Below are 12,697 nucleotides of genomic sequence, written 5' to 3' on the forward strand. Positions count from 1 at the left end.
TTTGAATTAACACAGAATAATATAGATGTATAGTTCGTTTATAATTACAGATCCATGATAAGGTAGCAGTCACTATGAGATAAGGTATTGCTATTCATTCATAAATTAATGAATATACAGGCATAGAGACAGCTCTGCATAGGAGTGTGGTTGTTTGACCAACTGTCAACTTTTCACAGAATGTTTAGTCTTTCTTCCAACAAGACAGCACGTCTTACGTAGGTAACCATTCCCAAAACATGATGTGGATCGCAACGGTAATAAAGGACACATCAAACATGTCTTATTGAGGGCGGCTAAGTGGTGCAGTGGGCAAGGCGCTCGCCACTAACGCAGGAGATGGTGGGTTCGAGCCCAGCTCTCGGCGTTGCTTCCGGCTTGGCTGGTCGTTGATACTAATACAATTGGCAGTATTAGGGGGTGGGAAAGCCGGTGGGTGGGGATCGGACGTTGTGGACAGCGACTCCTACAGGTCGGTTGGTGTGCCTGTACAGCAGAATCAGGAAGCAACAGGGGCAGCGTGAGCCTCCCACGCGTTACTCCTTGCCACTGAGAGATTGCACTGTGCAGGTGAAAAGATGCGACAGCTGCCTCCTCGTGTACCGGAGGGGACACGTGATGCAAGGCTTGGTCCACATTGCAGCCGACCAGTGGGAGGCATAGTCTAACAACGTTCGAGACAGGGGAGGGTAGAATTGGATAATACGAAATTGGGATGGGAGAAAAATTGATATCTTATGTCTTATTGATATCTGCACAGCAGTAATTTGTGGATACTTCAGAAGTATGATATTTAGACTTGGTCCTCAAAATGCTGTACAAGTCCCACAAAATAAAAAAAATCTCTATATAAAAATAAAATAAAAATAAGCTTCGAATTATTAATCGAATCTCGGCCCCGAAGCTTCGAATTCCAAAAAAAAATCGAACGTCAGCCCTAGAAATTAGATTGTGCGGTACACACGGTTGGTACGGAAACTACGGATACGTGTACCTTTACACCCCTAATGTTTTCTATTTATATTATCCATTAAGTCATCTATATCTATGTTCAATACAAATAGCGTACATTTTCTTAAGTGTTGAGGCATGTCATTAATCTTGACATTTACCCCGATTACAACTACACTGCAAAACAATCTCATCAAGTGGAAATATCTTGTATTTGGTACAATAAGTCCCACTGGCAGATCATTTGGATTTTTTTCCCCCTGATTTGTCAATTTAATCTTGTTTTAAGAAAACAAGATTAACATTTTCTTAAAACCAGATCAAATTTACCAAAATAAAGAAAAAAATTCTACTCAATATTGGACTTATTGTACCAAATACAAGATATTTTCACTTGATAAGATTTCATTTTTTGCAGTGTACAAATACGCAGCTACCTGGGCCTCCAGAGCACTTCTAGTGTCAGCGGACACACCAAAAACATCCTAGCAAGTTAACACGCACATGACTTAGGGCTGACCTTCGAATTTTTTTTTGGCAATCGAAGCTTCGGGGCCGAGCTTCTATTTTAATTCGAAGCTTCGAATAATTTTTTTTTTTTTTAATCTTATGTTGTGGGACTTGTACAGCACTTTGGTAAACTTTGTTGTTTTTAAATGTGCTCTATAAATAAAGTGGATTGGGTTAATGAATTAAGTAGCCCCTTTCGTGACTGTGACGCAGCCAACACGGCTGTGTGATTTAATTCAAGGTGGATCGCTGTTGTCATTTGAACAACTTCAGATTTCATGGGAACTACCAATCCCCCAAATCAAGAATGTTTAAGATGAATGAAGTAAGATTTTGATTATTTGAAATATGGCCTGTGTAGACTAAACTATGCACAGAATTATGTCAGTCTACAAGGTCCGGATTTTACATGGTCCGGCAATGTAGACTCCACTACAGACCAATTATCAGTGAATGTTCATGCATTTTTAAGAAGGGCTACTTCCACAAAAAAACAAAGAACTCACCAAAACATCTCAGTAGCACCTTATCTAAATGTTCTATTTCATATATGGAGATTCATATTTATTTATGTATTGCATGCATTTCTACATTTTATTTCCTATTTTGTTTATTCATCCCAGTATCTTTCTTTCTTATGTGTGGAATTCTACAAGGCATTTACATTCACATTTACATTTAGTCATTTAGCCGACGCTTTTATCCAAAGCGACTTACAAGTTCTTGTACGACAGGTCATCAGGAAGGATACAACTCTATCAGCTGAGTAACAATATTCATCAAAGTGTTGCGTGTTACAGTGTAGGTTAGTTTATTAGGACAAGTGCATGACAGTAAAGTTAGTTAGGGTTAGATTTTTTTTTATTACATTTTTTTAATTTAATTTTAGATAATTGTTGAAGAAGTGCGTCTTTAGTCGACGGTGAAAGATTGGACGGGATTCGGCTGTCCTAACTGGGGTGGGTAGTTCATTCCACCATTGTGGGGCAAGGACTGAGAATAGGCGTGTAGGTGGTGTATATGTGTTTGAGGATGATATCCTTCAAACAGGCAATAGTGATGATATAATTTGGGCAGTGCTGAGCTGGGTTACTTTCCTCCAGTGTATTTGTCCCCCGGCCCCACCCAATGGCCGCACGCACGCACACGCACAAAGTTAAAAAAAAAAAAAATAATTGAAAAGAAAATATTTGAATTTCTTTTTTTTACTTGCATTTTTTTTTAATGTTCGAAGCTTGTGCCATCGAACGAAGCTTCGAAGTATTTAAGACAGCCCTAGACTCCATGAACATGAATAACCTATCTATTTTCTTTATTGATTTATTTATTGGTTTAAAATACAGAGATAGTTCATATTAACCCTGTCACTGCCGCACTACCAAACAGTTAACCCTTTCACTAGGACAATTCACAGAATGTTAACCCTTTCACTGCCACACGACCGTCGGTTGTGTGATAGTAAAGGGTTAACCTTCTGTCGTGTGGCAGTGCAAGGGTTAAGGAACAATCTCGAACAATTCTACGGTAGTTTTAAGTTATTTCTCACCAAATACTAAATACTGTGATTAGAACTCTGAAGAACTCAATGAAAGAAAGGAGAGAAGAGTTCACTCGTTGACGTTTTCCTTATGGCTTCATTTCTTTCAGTGTGCAGTCTGAAGGCCCTGAAGGGAGATATCCTGGGGAATAACTGCCAGATATTGAAAGAGGAAGTAACACAAAGGAAATAATGGCAAAAGCCAATAGGGTCCAGCTGCAGCACTGGAGAATCCTCTCACTCTGCAAGCCTGTGGCAGCCACAGAGGGAGCGGGCTGATGTACGTCTGGTGTAAAGTACGAACCTACTTTCTATAGAAGCAGCTCGGAGGTGAGCTGTTTTAAGTGAGCGTGTTATTAGATTGATTGATTGATTGAAAATTGTATTAATGTCCGCCTTGTTTCAAACTGGTTATGCTTAGGCCCTCTTTCTAAGTCGCCCTCTTTCGAAGTCAGTTATGCTTAGAGTTTGGAATCAGGGCTGGTGGTCTATCGCCCTGCTCTAAAAGATAAACTCTAAGCATAACCGACTTCGAAAGAGGGCCTAAGCATAACCAGTTCGAAACAAGGCGGACATTAATCAAATTTTCAATTAATCAATCAATCATTCCAATAACACACGCTCACTTCATTCTTAAGCTCCTCCCATAGTCAAACGGACCGTACACGGAGCAGACTCCCGTGGACTCAAAGCGGACCCAAAGGGTACTCAAAGCAAACCCAAAGCAGACTCCAAGTGCGAAGCTCCAATTTTCTAATGCGCGGATTAGGGGTGCACCGATGTATCGGTCGGGTATCGGTATCGGCCGATAAGTGCCTTGTTGACTGCAATCGGCCTATCGGCCGATAAGCTCGAGTGTGCCGATGGCAGTAGCCGATAAATATCCATCAATTTGTGTCGCGTCAAAAGGCGAAAAAAAGTTCAGTAGCGTCGCGACCTGCACGCCTGTAACTGTTCCGCAACAGTAAGTTACTTCCGGGGTAGGCCTGATTGGCCCCGACAGGCACGTGACGCGGCAAACTCAGGACGCGCAACGAGGCTGCTGAGAGCTGTCGCGCGGAAATAGGCTGTCTATTGCTATACTCTTTGCTATACTCACAAACTCTAACCTTAACCAGCTCCTTAACAGCGCCTAAACTTAACCCTTCTAACCTTAAGCAACTCCGAAACAATGCCTAACCTTAACCAACTCCGAAACAATGCCTAAACTTAACCGGCGAAATGAATGCACGTTAAAAAAGATTGCCATTCTCTAAGTCAAACTCTAACCTTAACCAGCTCCTTAACAGCGCCTAAACTTAACCCTTCTAACCTTAAGCAACTCCGAAACAATGCCTAACCTTAACCAACTCCGAAACAATGCCTAAACTTAACCGGCGAAATGAAACGGCGAAAGAATGCGAATGCACGTTAAAAAAAATAAAAAATAAATAAATTGAAGGGAATCGAACTCGCCAGCAACGAGCCGTAGGATCCACAGCCATGCAGTCTTGCCAATTGAGCTATTTCTGGATACTGAATTAGGGGGCGGTTACTGGCATATAATGAGCTCCGCTCTGCCGCTCCGAGCTCGGCCGCTACGCTCCGCGGCAGAGAAAGTTGCGCGTCACGTGCCTGTCGGGGCCAATCAGGCCTACCCCAGAAGTAACTTACTGTTGCGGATAAGCTATAAGCAACCTGCACAACGCCGCCCCCGGCCCACACACACACAAGCTACCAGAGCATGCGAGCGGTGCGGCGCGGGGAGCGGGCGGTTTTGACGTGAGCGACGGAGTGGGTTTTAAAATGGGTCGGCGCGACGTCCGGAGCGAGAGTTCTCCTCCGCTCCAATCCGCTCCGCTCACACAGTGGTTTAACACTGATATAATATACATGTAGTACAATGTCAAAGCAACGGGTGGCGATGTACAAACATGAAGGCCATTTTCAAGCAATGAGAAGGGTGAACCGTCACTCACATCCTGTTAGACAAAAGTATATGCCGCCATTGTTGTTGTCGTTAGCTTACATGCTAACGTGAATGGCCGCAACCATAGCATTGTGGCTAGGAAAGCTACCATCGCTTAGAAAAGGTAGTGAACGTTATTTAACATTGCAGAATGGGTACAATTACAATACGGCTCAATACAAACAATTATTAAGGGGCCCAAGGGGTGTAGACTGTTGTAGTTTGGTCAAATCAAGCGAATTGACATCATGCTCCAAAAAAAAAAAAAAAAAATCTGTGGAGCGATGTGGCGCGGGGAGCGCTTATTTCGTAAATGAAGGTGAGCGGTGAGCGACTTGGGGGGGCGGGCCAACATGAGCGGATGGGAGCGGAACCAGACGTCTAGAGCGAAGAGCGGATTTTTCGAGCGCTCCGATCCGCTCACATGCACTGCAAGCTACTGCATCAAAGTTACTACTTATGATTAACAAATGCATTCGTTTTGTGGCATTAACGTTATTTAGTTAGTGTTACACGTTCAATAACATCAGCATATTATTTACCCGAACGTAGCAAGCATTACTCGTTCATACTAGCTCAGTTCCTTCCGTTACTCATAGAGCCCCGAGTTTTACCCATTCTGCAATCTGTTAATAAAGTTTTCAATCAGACACATGTATAGAAAGGCTTTGTTTTATTATAACATTCGTTGTAGTAAAATCATTATGCCTCGTTTAGTCATCCTGCGGAGCTAAAAGCTAAACGTCAGCCGCGCCGCCGCGGGGATCTAACGTTGTTGTTGTTGTAGAGCTCAGCTCTTGTCAAAATCAATGGCGGACAAAAGCGGAAGTAAAAAATGTATACGCGCTTGCCGATTGGTGGTAACAGCAGAGGCGGGTGCAAGCGGTGTGTGATGTAATTGGCAGAATCGACTGTCAATCAAAATTTCATTGGTTGAGAGCTCTGGTTGAGACAATAGTATCCAGCTGCAGCCCAGTAGACCATACTGGGAGAACTAGTATCTAGCTGCAGCCCGGCAGACCATACTGGGAGAGAGATGGTGCTATTTCTTGATGTTTCCTTTTTTTAAGTAAGTAAAGAGGCTTATGTTCATATCGGTGAGCACAATTTTTAACACAAATATACAGTAGTTTCATAAAAAAATATATATATATTACAAAAAATATATATATATTACAAAAAAAAGAAAAAAAAAAAAAATTGCCACAAATATCAGTATCGGTATCGGCCGATTGTGTTAGTTGAACAATCGATATCGGTGGAAATTTTTCATATCGGTGCATCCCTAGCGCGGACGTCCGCGCCGCTGACTTGGTGTCACACAAAACGCTGCTCGGCGTTTTGGTTGACATCGAACTGCATTTAATGTGACACCGATCTGCATTTTACTCTGACCACTCGCTCCGTGCCAAGAGAGTAGGGCTTGAGATGTTTGAATGGCTTTTCTAAATGGTGTAAAACGGTCAGTTTTATTTCGAAATATTGGAAACGGAGATCTCAGTTTCCAATATTTCGAAATAAAACTGGTGGTTTTATTTCATGCAATGCGTGTTTGTCATTTCAGCACCACGCGCTGTCCACCTCAAGCCTATACGGTACATTGCATCTCGCTGCCTATAATACCTGTTATTCAAGTGCGTAAAACTGCCCGTTTTATTATCGAAATATTGGAAACGGAGATAACACTCTTTATTTTGACATCGGATGACGACGACATGACAGAAGTTGAACAGCGTGGGGAAAATTGTGTAAACTGGCGCGAGACATGTAGGAAATTGGTCCGCGGAGGTCCGCTCGACTACGAAAGCTCAAAGAGTCCAGCAGACCTCCGCGGAGTCCAGTCCGTGTACAGTCTGCTCAACCATGGGAGCACCTTTAGATGGCATGCACCTCCGAGTACTTCGAGAAACGTCCGTACTTTCCACCAATCAGTGATGCAGTGGTGGTCCCACGGGGTACCACGCTGTCCTAGCAGTTTTCTGAGCAGAAAATGTGCTCCACTCAGTACTAAGTACCCACCGTCTTATAACAATAGCGCAGGTCGTCAGGTGTCGTCAGGTGTCTTCAACTACACTACCCGGCACTTACCGTATCTATCACTTAGACTTTGCATAATAATAGGATACCAATACTAACATAACAAAGAAAGAGATGATCTGTGGAACTCTCACTATGTGACAAATGGTCCCGACTGGAAGGATGAGGCATTAAGTTGTGCTTCAGAAGGAAACTGTCCTTCTATAAACTGTAAGTTACATTGTTAATTTAGTTTGCATTTACTTGTCTAGTTTAAGTTAATTCAATTAAAGAAATTGTAACTACAATATTGTATCTACAATTACATTTAAAACATTGTTTGTTTTTCAACCATATCTGTGTGTTGACAATATAATTTCTTTATATATTGAAGGCTACATCCTGCTACCTTTTTCAGCTTCTCTATTTCAAGGCAATATTTACAAAAACTAAACTAAAACTAGTAATTTCCTATACAAACATGTTTCCTACTATTTATGCATAATAATCATCTGTTCTGTGCGACCGCGAGGGAACATGTATGCGCATGCGCGCGCATGCACGTGGCGTCCAGGCAGTTCTGAATACTTTGGACAACAAATGTTTGTTTCCACGTCTCTGATTGGCCACGCACGTTTCTGGTCATGTGACATGTGCGCCAATCGTGGGACCGCAAGTTTCTACACTGGTTAAGCGCTCTTTCGAAGTTGGTTAAGGTTAGAGTTTGTCTTAGAGCATGGTGATAGAACGCCAGGTAGTTTGCAGGCTGTTAGACCCGGAAATAGGCGCAGAACTTGCTGTCCCACGATTGGCGCACATGTCACGTCATGACCTGGCCAATCAGAGCGCAAAACTCGAACGCGGAAACAAACATTTGTTGTGGAAAGTATACACGCGTCCAGGCAGTTCTGATATTACGACTGCATCCCTGCTGCCAATCAGCGGGCTCTCTGTGGCTGCCACAGGCTTGCCCCTTGAGAGGATTCTCCGGCGCTGCAGCTGGACCCTACTCGAATTTTGACATGTTCTACTGAAGTGAACTATCCCTTTCACTTAAGGATTCTGTACCAGAAGTCAAACTAACAATTAGGGATGCCCCTATCACGTTTTTTGCCACCGATACCGATCACCGATCGTCGTGAGCCATATCGGCCGATACCGATCCGATACCGATCGTTTTTGATTAAAAAGAAATTAAAAATTATTTTATATAATTTTTTTTTTTTTTTTTTAATAAAATATATATATTATATAATTAGACTTGTACTTGTATTGTCTGCGAGACATCGCCACCACGCAACAAGCTCCACTGTCTGTGTGTACTCTAGTAGCCTCCAGCTATGGCCAGGATTCTCCGGAGCTGCACCTGGACCTATACTCAAGTAGCCTCGAGCAGAGCTACGGCCAGGATTCTCCGGCGCTGCACCTGGACCCTATTGGCATAACGTTACTTAACTGTGCTCAGCAAGCCCTCAGCTCGAATACGCATCGAATCAGTGTTATAAGACATTGATATCAGGAGCTATCTGTAGCTACTGCTAGCCGGATATATAACGTTAATACAACGCCTCAGTGAATTATTTAGTTCAATGGGACATTTCGTTTTGAACGGTGAACTAACTTGCGCTAACGTGAGCTAACAGGTAGCATACACGTCTCTACTAGACTTTGTGGAGCGTTTGTTGATGTCAGGAGCTATCGGTAGCTGGCCGACTAGATGTTATAAGACATTGATAAGACATTGATATAAGACATTGATATCAGGAGCTATCTGTAGCTACTGCTAGCCGGCTAGATGACGTTAAGACAACTATTTAGTTCAATCGGACATTTCGTTTTGAACGGTGAACTAACGTCAGCTAACGCAAGCTAACGGAGATATCAACATGGACCACTAGACTTCTGGGGCATTTGTTGATATCCGGAGCTATCAGTAGCTAGCCGGCTAAATACCGTTAGACAATGCCTACTAAAAGTGAATAGTTGACTGGGTAATTTTGTTTAAACAGTAACGATAGCTAGGTAGCTAACGTTAGCTCAGGTCGAATGCACTATCTAGACTCAGCAGAGGAGGTCCGCCTCCTCTGTGTTTACAAACTCTACACGGGTACGGGCGGGGCTAGGGAGGAGGAGCAGTTTGCAGGTCCTGTGCGTCTGAGACAAGCGAGTGAGATATCCACTTGATCAGTTTCCGCGATCGGCGAATATGACTAATTATCGGAATTCCCCGATCGCATATTTATACTGATTATCGGCCGATAACGATCGGTGGCCGATCGATCGGGGCATCCCTACTAACAATGATTGTGGTCGCAGCAGGTCGAGTGCTCCCACCACTACCAGTGCAAACACACCAGCCACGCACACAGGCACTCGCGGGTTGCGTTTTGCGCTCTGATTGGCCACTGCTGTTTCTGGTCGCACCAATCGTGTGACGGCAAGTTCTTTCGCCGGTTAAGCTTAGGCACTCTTTCGAAGTTGGTTAAGGTTAGAGTTTGTCTTAGAGCATGGCGATAGAACGCCAGCCCTGATTCCAAACTCTAACCTTAACCAACTTCGAAAGAGTCGCCTAAGCTTAACCAGTGCCTGATATGAATGAATGAATGAAAACTTTATTTAACAGATTGCAGAATGGGTACAATACAGTACGGCTCAATACATACAATTGTTAAGGGGATGCAGACCTGAGAAAGACGTTTGTCTTGTTTCCATCAGGGTCCCCCATTTTCAATTCATATAGACATTTATGACATACACAACATACATGACATTTATGGCATAGGGACATAGGTATTTAGTACCGATACATTTGTGACATAAGCGGTATTCAAATATACAGTAGTTACCCCTAGATCCTGACAGAGTATATACATATGATGGGGAGGGGACTGTACATTAGGAGGGGGTGGGTGGGTGGGAGAGAAATATACATACGGCGGGGAGGGAATATATACATGCGGTGGGGAGGAGACTGTCTATTAGGAGGTGGTGGGGGTTTTGGGCATTTACGGTGGCCAGTTTCGAATTGCAGCCTCCCGTAGGTGCTCTTTAAGAGCGGTTTTGAATGTGGGCAGGGATTCACATTCCTTTACAGCTTTGGGTAGGGCGTTCCACATTGTTGTGGCATAATTGCGAAACGTGTTTAGTCCCTCGTTTGAGCCGAATCTGGGTTTAACATGATTTGTTGAGCTTCCTCTGGTGTAGTGGTTGTGGTATTCACTGACCTTTGGGAAGTATTTTGACATGTAGATGGGTACCCCGGTCGTATAGTGTATTTTGTAGACCAGGCCCATTGCAAGTTGCTGTACTCTGTCGTCTACTCTAAGCCATCCTAGGTTGTCAAAGTGGGCAGGGGTGAGGTGGGTTCTGGGGTTCAGGTCAAGTAGTAGTCTGACCAGTTTGTTTTGTGATGTTTGTAATTTTAGATAAAGATAAACTAGGCGTTAGGTCGTTTTCTGCTGGTCGAGGCGGAAATGGGCGCGTCACGCGATTGGGTTCGCAAAACGCATGAACCGGTTGCCTTTCGAATAGACACTGCTAGGCCAGCCGCCATGATACAAACACAGCAATTGCCAATTAAATACTATGATGGTTCATTTGAACTATTAACAGTTGTGGTTAAGATAGAAAGTTGGGGTTAGGGTTAGTTTATGGTAACAGGTGTGTGGTTAGGGTTTGGGCGAGGCCATCAGAAAAGTGTGTCTCTATAGAAGTAAAGGTACCTGCCTCTCTGTTGGCGTTCGGGTTTGTTCCGCAGCAGCTCAATGTTTTCTGAAAATGTAAAAAAAAAAAAATATATATATATATATCTACTTATTCGTTGAGTCTGTAAAACATATTGTTCGCGAAAATGAGAGACAGTTTCTTACCTTCTGCTTCCTCCTCTCCCTCTCGTCGACTGTTTCAGAGACGTAACTATTTCCTGGTTGACTCCTGAGAACAGTGTCGACAGATAGCAGCCAGTGAGGGGAGGGGGGAGGTGGACAGAGCGAGATGCATCTAGCTGCAGAACGACAGCCACCCACACTCTCAGGACCCACACTGTAGACTAGGGACCCACGAGATAAAGCTGGGAACGAGGTTAAAGACGCACACTGTAGGGACCCTCGCTTCCATTGGCTGAGTTGGGTCACGTGACCGTCCCACCCAATGGCTGAATTGGAGTATTGCACTGCGGGACCCTCGCTTCCATTGGCTGATTTGGGTCACGTGACCGTCCCACCCAATGGCTGAATTGGAGTATTGCACTGCGGGATTGATTGATTGAAAACTTTATTAACAGATGCAGAATGGGTACAGTACAGCTCAATACACACAATTGTTAAGGGGATGCAGACCATGCAGTACTGTTACATTTGTGACATACAGTAAATATATACAAGGGGGAGGGAACTGTACATTTATGATTAATTGAAAATGGGGGACCCTGATGTAAACAAGACGGAAGTCTTTCTCTGGTCTGCATCCCCTTAACAATTGTGTGTATTGAGCTGTACTGCAGATATATTTCAATTGCCTTACTTATTTACATACATGACTATTATATGCAAGTAGGCTATGTCTAAGCTATTTTACAATATCATACATGAACTGCTTGTTTTTTTTTTATCTGTTTACTTGTTTTTTATTATTTATTTTCAATTTATGTTCGAAATAAATAAACTCATTCATTCAAGATAGAATAGAATAATTGTCATTGCACAGTATACAACGAAATTTCAGGGGAGCTCCCACAGACCGTAGTACAATATATACATACATGAACAACACATATAACACTGTACATAACAGAATATTTTAAATAAAGTGCATGATGAGTGGTAACAGTGATTATCAAGTCCAGGTAAGTGCATGGTGCACGTGAGGGGACAGTCAATGAGCGTTTAACAATCTGACTGCTTGGGGGAAAAAGCTGTTCTTAAATCTTGAACTCTTGGCATGTGTAACGGGGAAGCCCGTGGGTATGTCCAGAGTCACGGAAACAGGTGTGTTGACGAGTGACTGTGGCAGTGCGGGCTGGTAAATTAAACTCACTTCCCCATAACAGGGTTAACAGACGCATAGGTACGGTAGTTAGGAGTGAATTCTCTTCTTAGTGCAGCGGCCTGTGTCGTCGCCCGCGGACGCGGGAGCCCCCTGTTCGACTCCCCCTCGGGACATTAACATTTAACATCAAACACAACGCAGACCAGTATGATCCGTCACAGTGGTGCCCAGTGACCCGGATGTCCTGAGGGGCGTGAGTTTAGGGAGGTGAGTGTAACGGGGAAGCCCGTGGGTATGTCCAGAGTCACGGAAACAGGTGTGTTGACGAGTGACTGTGGCAGTGCGGGCTGGTAAATTAAACTCACTTCCCCATAACAGGGTTAACAGACGCATAGGTACGGTAGTTAGGAGTGAATTCACTTCTTAGTGCAGCGGCCTGTGTCGTCGCCCGCGGACGCGGGAGCCCCCTGTTCGACTCCCCCTCGGGACATTAACATTTAACATCAAACACAACGCAGACCAGTATGATCCGTCACACATGTATGGACCGGTATCTCCTCCCTGGGGGAAGGAGCTGAAAGAGGTGATGTGCTGGGTGAGACTGGTCCTTGATGATACACTTGGAGCGGCGGAGGCAGCGGGAGGTGAAGACGGAGGTGATGTTTGGTAGAGGAGTCCCGACGATCCTGCCTGCCGCCTTCACCACCCTCTGTAGAGCCTCTTGCTCTGCCTTTGTGCAGCTGGAGAAC

At 43.9% G+C, this 12,697-nt stretch overlaps 1 protein-coding gene across 1 annotated transcript in view; it reads right to left on the bottom strand.

Annotated features, from left to right (window-relative positions):
- LOC311232302 (NACHT, LRR and PYD domains-containing protein 1-like) overlaps positions 1-10,872 on the bottom strand; it is a 52,484-nt gene extending 41,612 nt beyond the window's left edge. The window contains exons 1-2 of the mRNA XM_084319055.1: positions 10,832-10,872; positions 10,689-10,733 (exon numbers count right to left, since the gene is read on the bottom strand). The gene's annotated coding sequence lies outside the window, so the exon portion shown is untranslated. The remainder of the gene's footprint in view (positions 1-10,688; positions 10,734-10,831) is intronic.
- Positions 10,873-12,697: the final 1,825 nt, after the last annotated feature.

Source organism: Notolepis coatsorum, assembly GCF_963971535.1.
Source record: "Notolepis coatsorum genome assembly, chromosome: 7".
NCBI classification, from domain to species: Eukaryota; Metazoa; Chordata; class Actinopteri; order Aulopiformes; family Paralepididae; genus Notolepis; species Notolepis coatsorum.